Here is a 17,656-nt window from a genome sequence, read left to right as displayed (position 1 = left end):
CTGTATGCCTAGTCAGGAATGACTGTTAGTTTCCGTCAGTCACGAAATCTTTGCTTAGTCTGCACGACCTGAGTGTGAATCCATATGCAGAACGAGACGGTTCGTCATGTCATTTGAAGTTCATACATATTCTCAACTAGCTGCTCGTGAATAACTTAAATTTGTAATGTCATTTTGTGTTAAATAACAAGTACGGTATGTTACTTTGAAGAGGAAATCATGAATACGATGAACATATTACGTGCATTACCTATCTGACATAATAATGAGAGTGGTAACATTCCAGGTATGTCATTTATTGCAATAAATGTGAGCTTACAAGCCTTAAGGACAGTCTTATCTGTGATAAGGTTTTCCCTGATATTTGTAGTATCGTGGTATTACTTCACATCTGGAGTTATTGCGATACAGAGCAATGTTTTCTAGTGGTGACTTGTTGGAACCATTTTCAATAGTCAAACGACTGTACCAAGGAGCGTTTAGAGGACCTGCTAGACAACTGCATTAAGTGGGTTGCATTGGAATGAGGCGAAATGCAATTCAGGCCGTTCGGATAATTTTGAGCATGACTGTACCTTTTCAGGGAGATAGGCATCATATTTTCGCTAGTGAAATTCGTCATAAATAATCCATCACAATTTGCGAAGCACAGTGATGCACATACGTACAACGCTAGATTTAAAAATGAGTCATATTAGCCACTGTTAAGGCTGTCAGTGGTTCATAGAATAGTCCAATACACAGCAATAAAATTGTTTGATCATTTGCCCAATAACATAAAATGTCTGACAGGTAGCGAAACAAGTTTTAAATCTAATTTAAAACATTACTCTTGAACAACTCCTTTTGTTCCACTGACGAATATATAGTCAAAAACTGGTAGACAGTAAAAAGAAAAAAACACAAGAGATTGTTTCTAGGAGTAGTTGTACGAGTAGCAATAAAATGACATTGTGTTCATTACTGTTAAGAGTAATCATGCATACACAGCTTGTAAACTAACTAGTTTCACATCATTTCCATAAAATAAGCGTTCAAATTATCTGTGGAACATGTAACTAAGTAGCTGACTGATTTAGTAGAGAACTCGGCAGACAAATGTAATGGATAAGTGGTAGGAGAGGGATGGTTGACCGGCGTAGGCCGCAAAGAAATATATGTTTTGATAACTGCTGTGATAGAAGGTGGACCATTAGCACAGCTGAAGTACCCGTTCACAGTAAAATAAAATCCTTTCAGTATCATTACATAACACTCCCAAATTCTCTAAGTCATGTTCTGTATTAGAAATCCGATTTCACATCAATCTTCCTCAAAATATCAGGGTATTTAAATTCCTTTCCAACTTCAAAAGTTTGACCCTTGTTAACGAATATCATAGAGGGTGCTGCAAATTGCCCTCATCGATGTCGATGCAGCACTGTGATCGATTTATCGAACTACGAGGCATATGCAGCGGCTCTGTCTGAGGAATGGCAGTATTAGAGTTTTTCCATGTCCTGCCGTTGGTCACCCAGTGTATGAGGATTATCTTAGTACACTTGACCCTTGATTTTGCCACTCAGGTAAAAGTGATGCGTAATGGCATATGATCTGTGAGTTTAAATACGCTGAAAGGAAGACCCAAGACTCATCTGAAGAGATGAAAACTTGAGGAGCGAAAAGAGTTGATTCTACCTTACTGAGAAAGCAGTGGAATAACTGAACACAAGAAAGTTCGTCTGGACACTTTAACTCTTGCGCTACAGTACATTTGTAGGGATACGGATGCAGGTCCTTTTTGACAAAATTTAGACGTGACGATCTCTTGATTTCCACTTGCCCAGGTAAACGACTTAGAGATCTCGTCGGACTTTGTTTCAGGCTTTCCTACTGTAGCGACACGGGGCGGAGAAGGGGTCCATACCCATAACTAGGCTGCAGTCGTAACCGATGGTCACAGTCAAAGACCAGCTCACACTAGCACTGTCGCCTTCAGCCTCCTACGACTGCGCAACCTACTCCCTTTCGGCTAGGATACTGGGCCTCATTTGGGAAACTTCCAATTGATGTAGGAACGACGCAACGGTGCGCCTTTCACATGGTCAGTTCCAGACATCTGTATTTAAACAACCGGAGCCACCTTGTCATCATCGGTGCACCGTGGCCGAAGTTCGAAGCTCAGCCAGTGCCAATCAACGTTGCACTTCTGAAGCAGCCGGCATCAGCGTCACTGGGCCGAAAACTGTAGTCTGCTGCCTAACCATCCAGGTCCTCGGTATCCAGGAATCTGCCACAGCCTCATCGTCCGAGACACAAAGTGAGATCCAGCCAGCTCCGCACCGAAGGGTCTAACGGCGCATTCTGTCACTCTCCAGTCTGCGGTTCCATGTTCAACACACTGGTCAGTTCTGCTGGAGCAGCCTGCCTAGCGCCGGCTACCGGTTATCACGTCGCTGTACCGCCAACCTAATCAAACACTTCTGTTGGAGTGTCTGTGGCAGTGGGCTCGGGCCCGAGGGTCAGTGCTCGTCATTTTTCGAATGGCTCTGAGCACTATGGGACTAAACATCAGAGGTCATCAGTCCCCTAGAACTTAGATCTACTTAAACCAAACTAACCGAAGGACATCACACACATCCATGCCCGAGGCAGGATTCGAACCAGCGACCGTAGCGGTCGCGCGGTTCCGGACTGAACCGCCTAGAACCGCTCGGCCACACCGGCCGGAGTATAGGTACAGTTTTTATTCTTTACATGTAGCGCTTCGCGTCTGTTTGCCACTATATTTTGCATTCCAGTCATTGCTGGAAGTTTAGTCAAAACATTTCCAGTCTTCAACTCTTGCGTAAGGAAGTTTCACATCAGCGCACACTCCGCTGCAGAGTGAAAATCTCATTCTGGAAACATCTCCCAGGCTGTGGCTAAGCCATGTCTCCGCAATATCCTTTCTTCCAGGAGTGCTAGTTCTGCAAGGTTCGCAGGAGAGCTTCTGTAAAGTTTGGAAGGTCGGAGACGAGGTTCTGGCAGAAGTAAAGCTGTGAGTAGCGGGCGTGAGTCGTGCTTCGGTAGCTCAGTTGGTAGAGCATTTGCCCGCGAAAGGCAATGGTCCCGAGTTCGACTCTCGGTCGGGCACACAGTTTTAATCTGCCAGGAAGTTTCATACTTGCGTAAGCTGTTTCACCCATCTCGCTGCATAACACTCTACAATGAACACGCACTGTTCTATTGTGAGCGACATTTTGTGTTGTATTCATGTGTCATTACGTCTATTCCTCTCACTGACTCAAAGGTAATGGCACATCAAAGTCCTCGGGACAGAGCGTGAGGGAGTTGCTCCTGCGCAGACATGTTAGACAAACCGAAATTACGGTTTCCAACATTTTCTGTGATGGGTAGTTCTCCTTTTCATTAACAAGGATCAGTTACCAAGCAGTCTTACAAATATTTTTCAGACCAGTCTTATTATGCCCATCCTGTCCGCAAGCAGACTGGATACAATGAGGAATAATTCCAAGTACAGCATGAGTCGGGAAACAGGATAGCCACTGACATGAGTGAGTTTGAATACTGGCAATATGTTAAAGGCCGGAGATCTTGGAAATGACGAAGCTGGTCGACAGTTATCGCTTACAAAATTTTCGCTATTCGTGCAGTGAAACTGCCGCATGAGGCATGACGTTTTAATTTATTACTTCTTTACTACTAATTACATTCGCAACACAGTTTGCAGACATTGTCCACATATGCTGCTAATTGTACCTGCAAAATTATACCACGGTACGGCACATAGTTCAGCAGATATGACGACATAAGTAATAAGCTGCGTGAAAACGACTCTGTATGGCGATATTCGCTAGGGATAAAGGTGAACCATGTGCATAAATATGTATGAAAAATGTAAAATATGGGTAAGATGTATATGTGCCATGTGCGTATGTGGGCAATGCCACTGTTAAATAAGAAATACTCTGGAGATAAGAACCAGGAACCTCCTGATGGGGTAGGTGTGATAATGTGGAAAGGTGATGGAATAAGAGGAAATGGGCAGACAGAGAGGGGAAGGAGGAGGTGGACGGTGAGAGGGGAGGGGGAAATGGATAGACAGAAAAAGAAGATGACAAGATGGACAGAGAGAAGAAAGAAGAAGACATGGACCAATAGGGGAGTGGAGGAGGAGATGGCCAGAGGAAGAGCAAAAAGTGGAGAGAGGAAAGAAGAGAAGAAGACGGAAGGAAAGAGGGGAGAGGAGAAAATGAGCAGAGAGAGGCATAGGAGGAGATAGACAGAGAATGGACGGAGGAGAAGATGTACAGAGGGAAGAAAGGAGGAGACTGAAACAGCGAGTGGGGGGACGGAGATCGATTTAGAGGAGATGGGCAGAGGGGGAAAGAGCAGAGTGACAGAGGTTAGAGCAGCAGCTGGAGAAAGAGAGAGAAAGAGGAGATAGATGGTGAGGGGGGGAAGAGGAGATGGACAGAGTATGTGGAAGGAGGAAACAAACTAGTAGAAGACAGTAATAAAAATATACTCATTCAACTATGGGTACGCAGCTAGTGTATGTACATTGATCATCCAGGACTTTATGGCCACCTATATAATAGCGAGTATTTCCACCTTTGCCACGGATAATAGCGGCAACGCATAGTGACACGGTAGCAATGAGGCCTTGGTAGGTCACTGGAGGGATGTGACACCACTTTTACACACACAAGCAACTTAGTTTCTGTGAATTCCGGAAACAAGAGCGATGAGGTCTGACGGTACATTCAATCACACCCCAGATGTGTTCGATTGGGCTCAGATCTGGAGAGCTGGAGGTCAGCACATCAACTGGAACTCGCTATAGTGTAACCAGTGTACGATACCCCTTCCACGAACTCTTCTGGACCAGTGACCAGTGGATGCCCACATGAATGATTCCCGGAGCATAATGGAGCCGCTGCCACTTCGTCTCCGTCCTACAGTACAGGAATGAAGTACATGTCCGAAAGAACAGATGCCGTCTTCATATTCTCTAAGTTGGCTGACCAGTTTGAAGGATCTTCATATCGAATCACAAGATGGTCACTGAGGCTACAAGAATAGGGCGTCAGAGCGCTAAACAAAAGTGGACGCAAACACGGGAATGCCGACTGTCTTTCAAGTCCTTCCACAGAACTCATCGGCACCGACGGTATCTCAGCCATCGTTGCGTTAAAAGAAATTGTTGCAGAACAGAGGGAAGACCCAACGTTGGGGAAAACCATTGAAGCTTCGAAGGATGAGCAACTGAGCAAAGAAATATTCCAATTTGTTAACGGAACAGTTTGTTATAGGAACTGTGATAAGATGGGGCGGAAATTATTGCTCATCGACCCAGCTCATCTGCGGCCAGTGATTCTGAAGTATTTCCACGATAGTCCATCATCTGGGCAGTTGGGACTCGTGAATAATCTAGACTGAATCAGTTGCAGATGTCACTTGCCCAGTCTCTACTAACCTTTTAGGAACAATGTGGGCCCCTGTAAGGAATGCCAAAGAAGAGAGCATGTGCCAAAACCACCTCTGCTGCAGTAGGTATCAATACCAGCCGCAGCAGTCCCCTTCAGCCAATTTGGAATTTAACTTTTTGGGAGGTTCCCAAAGTGAAGAAAAGCAAATCGATGGAGAATAACAGCCTCAACCTCTAAGCTGTCACCAAAGCTGTGTCATCTGCTGGAACTCTCGTCATTGGAAAGTTCTTTGTGGAAGATATCATGCTGAAGCATGTATCTCCCTGTGTGATGACCTCTGATAGTGTGAAAGTCTACCAGTCGAGACAACAGTTAGAGATAATTTCACATTGTAACATGGCCCACAGGATGACAGCTGCCCACCATTCAGAGACAAATGGTCTCAAAAAAAAAAGCTTTAATAAAACGATGAGAGATATAATCTCTATGTACGTAGATTATTAACATAAAAGCAGGGATACAGTAATGCCCATCTTGTCATTTACGTATAACAAAGCGAAGCGAGGCACTAAAGGATTGACACTGTCGCTTGTGTTCCATTATCACGAGGGCAAAACCACAATGGGTACACTGTTCCCGTTTCAACCAGACTATACTGCAGATGACTAAGTAAAACACCTCATCACCAGCACTGAAGAAGCGAGGCAACTGGGTTGCAGAAGGACCTGACCGCCTAGGAGAAAGACCGAGAGTGCTGTAACGCCGAGCACCGATCAGTGAGATAAGCCCGGGAGACTTGGTATGAATTTTTAGGTCTGTGGGGAAAGTGGGACTATCAGAAAAGCTACTGAAGTACCATTTCAGTCGGTGTCATATCTTTTTGACTTTTCAGAAGTTATATGTATAGTCGAGGATTAAGCGCCTTCATCAAGTAGATCAAAGTACAGAGACGTAGGCGATGTCCTCCGTATGAAGCTTTACAACAGTCCAGAGGAGCAGATCGACGATAACAGGTTCCAAGAAATGGAACACTTACTCCATAATAGCGAAGGCAGTGGCTACCTTCAATGCTCATAACAATGAAGAGGATGCGTAGCGTAACAACTTTATTTGGTCAAAAAGTACGCCAGAGTGGACGTGAGCTGTGACAGAGACAGCCGCAGGCTGGCAAGAGTGACATGTGTTGCAAAGCAAAACACGGCCGACAGGCGTTGTGAGACAGAGCCAGCTGGGAGCGGTATACCAACCAACCGATGCTGCAGTTGCAGTACTCTAGCTGTAGAAGTGAAGCTTTTCCCCACTTGCAACCATGGGAAAGTTTAGAGTACGTGCCTTAAGCCCTAAACGAACACAGTCTGGAGCGTACAAGTACTCAGCCATTCGTGTACTAAAATATTCTCGTCTCAATACCACAGCCTACATCATGAGCCTGTGACACCATGAGCGATAACCTGGAATGCAATACGGGGACCGTTGTTCGACCATGGGACAGGGCAGCCTGTACTGAGTCACGAAAGCAGGAACAGAGAGCCGACCGCTCTTTGGAGGGAGGTAACAACTGCCCCCACGGAATATCAGCTGCGTTGTCCCACTGTCATCATGGCCCAGCTGGAACGTCGCTGACAGTGGCATTCGAGTGACGCCACACTCGGCCCTGCTCTTTGCGTTGTCAGTAATGCCAGACATTTGTTGTTTCGCATGAGAGGCTACTGGACGCCTACAACAACTGTTGCTGATGAGCTACAATAAATAAGTTAACTGAACAGATCTACTATCGCCCTCAGATCTCATTTCGCTCTCCACAGGTGACACTCAAAGGGTCATCTAACAATGGTATCAGATCATTGACATCGCTTGCTTAGAGTAACGTCTGAACCTTCTGCCTATGATACAGTGATTCCAAAGCTTTTGGATGTATTTTGGTCATGGAGAAAAAGCTTGACAGTCATGCATTTTGTAAAGTAGATTTTATTGCGAGTAGAGAACCAGTGGATCTGCCTAGACTTAGAGGTAGTGGAAGTCACGATTGATTAGTGCCTATTGGATGTGCGCAGTGTAGCCTCTAGAGTCACTCAGCACCTTGTATAGAATCGGTTCCAGTAACATAACATGTTATAAATGTAATCATAGGGGGCATTTGGCTAGGCAATGCTGAGAGTCGAGATGGCTCATGATCGGCTATAAGATTAAAGTTAACGTATTTTTTTTTCTGGTCTTGAGATTGTCAGTTCACAAAATGAGTGTTGTCAAGGACAAAACTTCGACAGAACCAGAGACGCAAGATGTGCCAGAGCTGGAAGCAGTAAGCATACTCTTACAAAAGATAGCACAATTAACAGCAGATAATAGAGTACTGTGTCAACTGGCAGAATAGCAATCGTCACAACAGGGTGTAGATTTGTCAGTCGCAAGTTTCATTGCTGCTTTTTCTGGTGAGGCAACCAAGGTTTTTGTGGGAGACCTTGAAAATCTGGCTGAGATTGAAGGCTGGTCTCATAAGGAATTACTGAGTGCTGCAAAACTGAGACTAACAGGGGAAGCTAAAGCTTATGTAGGGTATACACAAGCTCTTAAGGGAGCCACAAGATTCGAAGAATTTAAAGAAACGTTAATTCAGAGATATACGAAACAAAAAGGTGCCAGACCCTATAGGGACCAATTAGGGGTAGTAACTAAGAGAATATGGAACCTGTGGAACAATTTGCCCACAGTATAAGGAAAATAATTAAATGTACCTATGAATTAGGACATGACGCTGCAATCAATGAAACTACTTTGCAAGAGACTGAGCAGAGAGTGGTCGATGCTTTTTTAAGAGGCTTGCATGCAGAAATTTCAAGCAGTGTACGGACGGGGTTACAATGGATTTGCGCGCAGCAGAGCGAAATCGTATGCAGAGGTTGATTTTACAATAAGAGGAATAGTAGGGAAAAAGGGTTTCAGGATATTGTTGGGCACAGGGACACATGTGTCGGTCGTCAGTAGTGACCCCGTGAAATGTAAACAATGGAACACACCATGGTACAGTTTGTGCGAAGTGTGGGATAAAGATGTAACATCATTAGGATCAGTGGACATAGAATTTTGCCTGGGTACAGTCAATTTTAATCAATGTTTAGATATCGTGTCACACATGAGTGAGGACCACGACATGATTATAGGATTACATTTATTATATCAGAATGGTGTCATAATTGCTCTTTGGAAACATAGGTCGGAACTTTACGGAAAAATGTTTCGGTTAGGTGAAGCCATAGCGAGTGTAGCGATGTCGCGAGGGTGTCTGTCCGACTAAACCACGAACGATCATAAGAAGAATTGATTCGCACGATTGTATACCTAACGGTACTGGAAAATCACTTTGGGACAGTGTTGAGTCTAGGTTACACGTAGCACTTTTGTGTGTGGTGGAACCGTTAGAGGAGAATGAAATATTAGATCAGATGTGTTGCTTAGTTAAAAGAGGTATTGCAAGTGATCATGAAATAAAGGGCGAAAAGAAGATACCTGTTGTTATAGATAATTTTAGGCTGGCGGGCGTAGGATTAACAAAGGGTTAGTTAATCGCTAATAACGATATCCTGGAACAAGAAGAAGGGAATACTAGATGTGTGAGCCATAGACAGTCGCCGGACGCCATTGAAACTGCATTACGAGGAAAATTGAAGCACATAGAGTAAAGCAGTACCGAATGTAATTTATGGATTTATTCTTTTCAAAAGGGCTATTACCAGCTACGCATATTACACAGCACCGCATACCAACGGGAAATGAAGCACCACTCTACCGCAAACCATACAGAATATTTAGGTACTTACAGGCAATTTCGGAGGAATTTATCGTTCAACAGCTGAAAGGTGGAATAACTGAAGAAAGTAATAGTGTATGGGGGCAGAAATACCCGTAGTCTCAAAATAATCAAAGGATGGAACAAGAAAATATAGGTTTTGTTGTGATTACAGACATCTAAATGCGAAATACATAACGGACACCTGCTCTACTGCCTAACATCACACAAACCTTGGACCATTTAGCGCAATGCAAATATTTTTCAACAATGGATCTGAAGAGTGGTTATCATCACGGAGAAGTTTCCCCCCAGGATCGACGAAGCAGTGTTTTCGGCACCCTGGGGGCGCTACAAATTCAGACGAATGCCACTCGGATCAAAAAATGCACCTGCAGCGTTTCAGAGATTGTTGCACAGAGTACTCACAGGTTTAAAACCACGGTAATGCTTAATGTATCTCCATGACATAATCGTTTATGAGAACGATATGAAACAGCATTTCCAGCGGTTAAGGGAAGTATTCTTAAGGTTAAAAGCAGTGAAGTTAACATTGGGTGCATAAAAGTGTAATTTCGTGATGGACGAAGTAGCATACCTGGGTCATATCGTGAGTACAGATTAATTAGAGAACTACGTGAATTTCCTATACCAGCATCAGTAAGAGAAATGCAGTCGTTCTTTGGAGTCGCGGATTATTACCGCCAGTTCGTAAAAGCCTTTCTGAATATTGCCAGACAGTTGCACAACTGTTAAAAAAGGGTACTAAATCCGTATGGCCAGAAGAGTGCCAGCGTACTTTTGAGCAGCTAAAATAAGCTTTAACATCGAGCCCGATATTGGTATTTCCAGATTTTAATAGAGAATTTGCTTTATCATGTGATGTATCAAACCATGCACTTGGCTGTGTATTGTCACAAGAAGTAGAAGGCGTAGAACATCCCACGGCTTAAGCATCGAACAACTAAATTCTGCAGAAATAAATTATTCCACGATGGGGAAAGTTTTGTTAAGCTTTATCTAGGGAATCACATGTTTCAAATGTTATCTGTACGGTAAAACTTTAGAATAATTACAGACCATGCGGTATTAAAATAGTTGTTGGGGTTTAAAGAATCCTTCCAGTAGGTTAACGCGTTGCAACACCTGCAGGGTATAAATCTGTACCCATAATCATAGACCATTTTTCGAGATATGTAGAAATGGCCGTGATGCCAAACCGTCAGGCAGCAACAGTGGTACAAGCACGTGTGAATAATTAGACACTGAAGTTTGGAGTATTTGTGACAACAGTAACAGACAAGGGAAGGAACTACACGTCAGATCTGTTCAAGGAACTGTGTAAGTTAATGAATGTGAAGAAGTTAAGGACGAGTCCTCTCCATCCACAAGCCAAAGGGAGAACTGAAAGAGTGCATATGAGAACCGGGAAAATGCTTGGATACTACGTTGACTCACATCACGTCAAGTGGGATGTCTACTTGAAGTACATCGTCCCCGCCTATAACTGAAAACGGTGTATGAATACGGGATTATTGCCATATGCAGCAGTATATGATTGTAAAATGCCATCACTGTTCGACTTATTGAAAACGAAGAAAGGAAAGACTGGAGAGTTTGTCAATGATTCTGCCAGAGTGGTTAGGGAAATCTGGAATAGAATACGGAGGGAAAACAGACGAGTTATGGAAAAACGGGAAGAAGGAGTGAGCCGTATGGAAAGAATGCCACAGTATAAGGCTGGCAGTGGATGATGCTATCAGCTTCGTATACGCCAACATACTCAGTTGTCGATACTACGTCTCCAGAAATCGTCATGATTCAGTTGCCGCCTTAAAGACCATTGTGCATGTAGGGCGATTGAGACCTATTCAAGGGAGGCCGAAAGGTCTTTCAGGAATAGGACATGCGGGCCGGAAAGGGAGAGTGAGGAGTAAAGTATAGGAAGATAAATAAGAGATTGTGAGTGATACGGTAAAGAGGAACCCCTAAAGATTTAGGCCTAGGAGACAGTAATTTAATATGATTTTAGATTGTGTATGGATTTAGTGTAATTAGTATTAACAGCAGTGAATTTAAGGGAAAGGAAACGAATGGGCATTCACGCCCGTAGGAGAGGTGCAGGGAAGACGAGATGATGTGTTTGATAGCAGGACTACTGATCTCCGTCGGTGTGGATCTTTACGGAATCACCACCCGAAAGGAGGATTGCTGTTCACGAAGCAGAAAGACGCAGTGATCACCAGTCATTGCTGGATGATACAGGTGGTATTCAACGCAGAGGAGATATGTAACGAGGTGAGAAGATTGGAAGAAGAATTGGATAGATTCCGTCAGGTAATGGATAGGCACGGGATACCCAAAGGAAGTGCCGGGGTATGTGGGAGAATACACGGAGCGTGCGAGAAATGTAGGAATGAAGTGACTCAGGTACTTGAGGTTGTTTCGCACACGCGACAGATCGATGATGGAGGTCGACTTATGAAAACAATGTTTGGCACTGTTGAAGAGGCAGATATTTGAAGGGTGAACGACACCGTGGAAGACGTTAAGCGGTGGCTGAAGGGAACAAGGCCATGAGTGATTAGTATATTACGTAGGTTTCACGTTTAGAGAAGGACGTATTGAATTACACACAACTATAATGACAACTGACTACATAAGTATTGCGGTATGCCAGAGCTGCAGAAGAGGCGATTAATCAGAATATCTGGGAACTACAAACCGAAGTAGAAGTCTTAGATGGAGAAGTATTAAGGACAAAATGGTTCGAGTTCGCAGAAGATAATGTTTAAGAAGCAAGAGGGAAAGTAACAGAACGACAGGAGGCTACGCTGCAGACTGTAAGAGATCAGCTATGGTTAAACATATTGTCGCCAGAGCAGTATTTAGAGGACCTAAGAAAAGTACAGAAGGAACTATCACTGAAGTTGGAGTTGATTTTAGAATCCGAGCGCTAAAAATTAACTTTTTATTTCAAGGAAGTCACAGTATCGGTGAGAATTGATGGAGTGAAAGTTTACATTTCCGCTTCTATACCAGCAGCAGAGGAACAAGCGCGTTACGTGTTCTACGTAATTGGTGTGTATCCTGCCAAGTGGGGCATATTGAAGAAATTTGTGACACTGCAGTGACTATCATCAATTGCAAAAGACAACGGAAGATACGTAGGAATGGAGGAAGTGAAGTTACAGAAACACTACTAAGGGTAATTAACAGTCTGTTCAGACATGATAATAAGAGAGGGGCAGGATTGCTGTGTTGTGAAATTGTTAATGGGACAGAGGGAGGTGAGAGAATACAAGAAAGAAGTGATCGAGCCAGAACTGAAGTTTCAGCAGGTGGAGGAGCACTGGTCGTACCAAACTTTTGACAAGATCGTAGTAGTGGCTAATTGTCTAGAGCAGGGGAAGGCATACATACATCAGCAACGAGGATAGAATTAAAAGGGATTGGTTTGTTATTGAATGGAACAGAGTGCGAGATACTGGGGCCTACTTTCAAAAGTGGCTCTGAGCACTATGGGACTTAACATCCATGGTCATCAGTCCCCTAGAAATTAGAACTACTTAAACCTAACTAACCTAAGGACATCAAACAACACCCAGCCATCACGAGGCAGAGAAAATCCCAGATCCCGCAGGGAATCGAACCCGGGAACCCGGGCGTCGGAAGCGAGAACGCTACCACACGACCACGAGCTGCGGACGCCTACTTTCAATCTGTCTGCCGCGATTTCAGTCATAACTCACCTGAATATTTCGCAGCCTCGTTTGTATTGGCCAGAAGAAACCATGGAAGTGCTACCTGCCCAGCAAGAAGTACGAGTCTCTCTGGAAACCTTAGCGTAGTATGTAAATTTAAATCGATAGAATCCATACCAGAAAGAGCACACTGACTATTGTCATAACAACCACCACAGCGATACTTGTTCTGCTGAGTGTAGTCCTTTTTTGCGTACGTAGAAGACGAAGCGCAAGACTGAGTTCGGACTCGGCAGTTGTTCAGATTCCAATGTATTGAAACCCTGAGCATATAAGTAGCAAAGGAAGATGGATGTATAAGGAGAAGTATTAAGGATAACTGATTTATTTTAGCTCGTAATTTTGGAATAGAGAGTTAGAAGTTATTGTTCAAGAAGCCTAGTAATGAAATACGTTAAATGGTGGTCGAGTTAAGGAGCATGGAAAGGGTCTGTAGAAATGTACAAGATTAACTGATAGGGTTAAAGAAATCAGTTATTAGAATAAATCTTAAGAGGCGGAACAGGGCCAGAAGAGTTGGTCATCAGGGACTCTAGTGTAAAGGATAATTTAGTTTGGTCGATCTGAGGGGCCAGGTATTGATAAAAAGGATGACAGTGTAGCATATGGACCACATTTGGCCCGTAAGTAGCCCAGAGTAGAAGTCAGTTGCAACAGGGACAGCTGCAGGCAGGATAGAATGTTAGTAGTATTGTGAGGCAAAACACAGCCGACAGGACCTGCGAAACAGAGCCATTTTTGTGTGGTATAGCAATGGCCGATACTGCAGTATGCTAAATGAAGGACGGAAGCTGTTCCACAGCTGTCACCGTGTGAGTGTTTAGAGTACGTGTCTTAAGCCCTAAACGAACATAAACTGGAGGGTGCAAGTACTCTGCTATTCGTGCACTAAAATATTCTAGTCTCAGAATCACAGCCCTCACCATGAACCTACGACACCCACGGTGCAACATAATGGAATGAAGTGCAATGACCGGCCGAGGTTGTCTAGCGGTTGTAGGCGCTCAGTCAGGAACCGTGCGACTGCTACGGTCGCAGGTTCGAATCCTGCCCAGGGCGTGGATGTGTGTGATGTCCTTAGGTTAGTTAGGTTTAAGTAGTTCTAAGTTCTAGGGGACTGATGACCACAGATGTTACGTCCCATAGTGCTCAGAGCCATTTGAACCATTTTTTTTTTTTTTTTTGAGGTGCAGTGTCCACTGTTCGACCATGGGACACGGCACTCTCCCCTGAGTCACGAAAGCAGCCACCGCTAGAGCAGAGAGCTGCCCACTCGCTGGACGGAGCTCAGGGCTTGTGGAATCGTCACCTGTGCTTCCATACTGTCATCACATTCATAGCCAGAAACGTGGTTGACGGCAGCATTCGAGTGTCGCAACGCTGAGGCCCATTCTTTGCACCGTCTCATGAGAGGCAACTGGGCACCTGTACGAAACTTTACCTGATGCACTACGGCTGAGGGCTGGAATAGAGAAATTAATGAAACAAATGTACTGTCGTCCTCACACATCATTTCACTCTCCATGGGTGTCAAACCAAGGGTCATCTAACAGATATAATAACATGACCAGAACCCAAAGACCTGCCAGTGCTGCCTAACAGAGGACGATTGACAAGTCCAAGAGCCAGGGTGTTGCATTCAGCTCCAAGAAAAACTTCTGAAACAGTTGGTCCCATTTCCTCAGAAGAAGCAGCAGTGCCAAGCTGTGGAGCCTGTGGTCTTGTGTTGTGGTTGGCATCTCTGTCTGACATGCTGGGGTCGTCAGTTCAAACCCGGCTACAATTACTTATTGTATCTGGAATGTTCTTGACGTATATTATGCATTTTAATGTATGTATATTGTGTAATATTGGATTTATGTATAAATACAGCATTCAAGAATACTCGAAGTTTGTATAAACACCTACAATGTCCGTCCAGGATGCCAGTCCTGTTCTGGTTGTGCGATTGTGTTAGTAATATAGGTGCTTTCAGTTCTAAGTGTTGTGTTTCATGGGTAGCTGTTTTCGGATTTGGGTTTGAGTGTAGTTTCGACACACCAATAATGACTCAGTAAAGATATCTAGTTTGATATGAGAGAGGGTCTGATGCCTCAAATCAGGCAAAATGAATTCACTAATATATAAATAAGTACCCATAAATCCCGATCGAGTAGCGATTGATTTTCGTGTTTCTGCACCATGTTACATTGTTGCCAGTACAATGGAAATAGATTTGACTTCAATATCAAGTCGACACCACAAGCCATAAGAGAAGTGTCATACGTTATACTGGAAAATATGGTGATCCAAAGCTGCCATATGTTACATTAAAGAACAACCTAGGAATTAATTTTAACCGATTTAAGTTTTTAACTCACCTTCTCTACACCCAGAATAAAATGTCGTAGTTACAACATCACGTTGCTCGACTATGCCAGTCAGAAGAATTCTGTCAACGGGCTCTGGTTTACCATCACTATAAACTCGTTCTTCAAAACAAAAGTTTATAATTTTTTTCGGGTGACTTACAACAGCAATAATGAACTTAATAAAATGCATGATGCAGAGGTCTATTAATTCTTTTTTCTTACTACTACCAATTTCAGCAATCTACTGTCTTCTTGGGATTAAAAAGATTAACATTACTCACATCTTATAACAATTTCTGACATAAAAAACTACATGTTAGACATAAAATCCTCACAAATGTGTATATATGGAAAGCCAATAAGTGCTTTACCACAGAAAAGGGTGCGGTCATTAGAACAGCAGGTAACGACTGATCATCATGTATTAACCACAGCCAACATGTGCTAACTGCATGATGATCAGTCATTATCCATTTTTCTAATATGCCGCACCCTCTCCTGTGATAAAACATTTACGGTATTTCTAGATATGCACAACTGTGAAATTGTCTGTGTACATACTACTGATTATCTTGACAACAGACGTATGAACCTCCTAACATGTTTTGCATATCTCCACGCAATAATGACGTTCGAAATAATTTTCTGGGGCAACTCATCACTTGAAAGAAGGTATTAAATGTACAAAAGCGAGCAGTTGGAATAATATGTGGTGTTCACCCACGACGTTATGTGGGTATCTCTTCAAGCACGATGTCATGTAGATATCTCTTCAAGGAGACAGGCATTTTAACTGCGCCGCTACAATACATACTTTTGCTACCGAAATTCGACATAAATAACTCCATCACAATTGGAGGTAAACAGTGATGTACATACCTACAACACAGGAGAAAAAATAACCTTTATTATCGATTGTTAAAGCTGTTAGTTGCTCAGGAAGGGGTTTAATACACAGAAATAAAAGATTTTGATCATTTGCCCAAAAACATAAAATGTCTGACAGGTATCGAAGCAAGTTTTAAATTTAATGTAAAACACTGCTCCTGGACAACACCTTCTGTTCCACTGACGAACTTCCTCTTACAAACTGGTAGCCAGAAAAAATACTTTATTTTTAAGTGTAGTTTCATGAATAGGACAAAATGATATTGTTTTCATTAATGTTAACACGAATCGTGTATACATAGCCTGTAAACTGACTCCTTCCACATCATTTCGATAAGAGAATCATTCAAATGACTTATGGAACATTTAACTAAGTAACTATATGCTGCTGCTGCTCAGCTGCCTCTGCTGTATGATTTGAGCGCTATAGATATCTGCCATCCTCTGCAAGCAACCTTAGTTGAATATACACGAATCATTTGATTAATGACTTCTGCATCGTACTTTGTGGCACTATATAAATATCTGATTATTTCTTTTTTCGTAGCTAACTATTACTTCGAGATTTAGTGTGCTGAGAATAATGACAGTCTTATTTTTCTTCCCTTAGTACACTGTCGCATTTGCTCGGGAAGCTTACTGGTACTTCTCATGTTGATGATGGAATGCAAGTCAGATTTGTTCCTCATCGTGCAGCTGGGAAATTATCGACGAATGTTGTTAATTGTTCCTATAATCGACATTTCCCTCTGTTGAAGTTTCCTGCCGAGCTGAAGGTCTGTGAAGACTTTTTTTCTCTCAAATTCCATCCTTGGTTTAGAAATCTCCACACTGTGTAAGGAACGACATACTCGCCCAATGGCTGGTAGCCTGGCTCTTACCATGGTACGGTCAAGCATTACACATGTGCTTGGATTCATAGTCTGCAACTATCCCAAATTTTTGTCCGTAATTGTAATTTTTATTTGGAATAAATTAGGTAGACCATCACCTTGCTTTGTTACGAAGTAATTGCAGACCAACTGTAATGTTTTCACTTGAGCGGTAACAGTGGAAGCAGTTTTACAGCAACGCTTACCATATTCAGAGATACGAGCGAACTTTCCGGTAGGGATACGTTAAGGTTAGAATGAGTTTTCACAGAAGTGGAGGATTAAATGTTCTTGAAATGTGTCGCAGGTTATTTTATCCCTGATAATTCCTTCACAAGTACAACCATAATAGTACTTTTCATTTCATTCTGAGCATTTGATTCTGCATTTTTTAAATAATATGCAGGCATCGATTCCTGAAAATGATTTCGGAAAGCACTGATGATGAAGTCATTTACTCGGTGGCAGACATATGCAGTGGGCCCTCCTCTCTGAATCATGACATTGAAAGAAGCCCTTCTTCCAAGCGATAACATGTTAGCGACCTTCCGTTTTGTTGCTGTCTTCACTGCTTCGCCAA

Source organism: Schistocerca serialis, chromosome 3 (genome assembly GCF_023864345.2).
Source record: "Schistocerca serialis cubense isolate TAMUIC-IGC-003099 chromosome 3, iqSchSeri2.2, whole genome shotgun sequence".
In the NCBI taxonomy this organism is placed as follows: Eukaryota; Metazoa; Arthropoda; class Insecta; order Orthoptera; family Acrididae; genus Schistocerca; species Schistocerca serialis.
The sequence above is the reverse complement of the archived record's forward strand: the minus strand, read 5'-3'. Positions refer to the sequence as shown.